Genomic DNA, 1,373 nt, shown 5'->3' with positions numbered 1-1,373 from the left:
GTGGGAGAGCGCTAGCTATAATCGGAAAAGCCAAGTAAGAGTATGAGACCCTTAGTTCAAGCAACAGTACTGGCGAGTGCGCGAATGTGTGTGCGTGCACACACACACACACACACACACACAATATGTTACACCAAAAATAACTACATGAGGGAAAAGGACTCCTCCTCAGTTCAAGTAGTAAAGTGCTTGCCTAGTAAGCACACGCCCTTGAGCTTACCAAAAGAAGAATTTGAGTGGATTGGTACACTTATAAAATATTTCCACATCAACTCCATTGCATGGATAATAATTGTGAGCTCCCACTTAAGAGCAAGAAACTGATGTTCACAAAAGCAAAAATATTTTCCAGTGGAAAAGATACTTTCTGACTCTCTTGAGTCGTAAAGAGAAGAACTTGAGCTGAGATGTCCTGTCTCCTGGTTCAAGCTCTCTCCAGTAAGCTAGAAATCAAAGATCCAAAGACAGAGCAGCTAGTGGTTAAGTGTATACAAGATAGCCAAGAGTCTAAATGTAGCACTCACTGCCTGGGGAGATACCTGGCACATCCTCTTCTTATCCTCTCATTATACAATGAGATAATGCATGTGATAGAACTCAGTGCTTGGCACATAGTCAGTTCCCACTAAATGTAGTTATTATAGTGCTAAGAGTATAGGGATTATGCAAGCCAATGTAGACAGAAGTGGATGAATTATAAGTAATCACTGAACCAAGTTACCAAAGCTTTGAGGGATCAATATAACTGTATAGCGTGGACACAAATTTGATGATAAAAGAGTTATAAAAAATATAAGAATATACCATAGAATTGTGGCTATTAAAGAGTGGAGAATGATAGTTCTTACCAAAGGAGAATAAAAAAGAGAGTTGGGGACCAAACTGAATAGCAAGATTAGACTGGAAAAGTCAACATTAACAATTACTCTTTTATGTTGCCATTCAAATATCTCATGTGTAAAAGAAAGATTAGTTAATAGATGATTTAAACTTGCTTATTACTGTGAATGTAAGGAAATTCAAATGAAACTTGTAGATACTTTAAGTACACTGGATTGAGGGGGAAATGTTTAATGAATGAATAAAAGACATTTTGTAATGCTCTTCTCAGGTAATTTCAATTCTATCCTAGTTTCCATTTATCGAGCATCCAGGTTTTGGACTATTTTGGTCTGCTCTTTGCTATATCATTGAAATCAAAGATGAAAATTCTTAGCTCCTTCCAATCTAGTAGCTGCTTTAAAAATATGACCATGTAGCCGGGCGCCGGTAGCTCACGCTTGTAATCCTAGCTACTCAGGAGGCTGAGATCTGAGGATCATGGTTCAAAGCCAGCCCAGGCAGGAAAGTCTGTGAGACTCTTATCTCCAATA

The sequence above is a fragment of the Dipodomys ordii genome, unplaced genomic scaffold, assembly GCF_000151885.1.
Source record: "Dipodomys ordii isolate 6190 unplaced genomic scaffold, Dord_2.0 Scaffold96, whole genome shotgun sequence".
NCBI lineage: Eukaryota > Metazoa > Chordata > Mammalia > Rodentia > Heteromyidae > Dipodomys > Dipodomys ordii.
Note: the sequence above shows the minus strand (reverse complement) of the source record.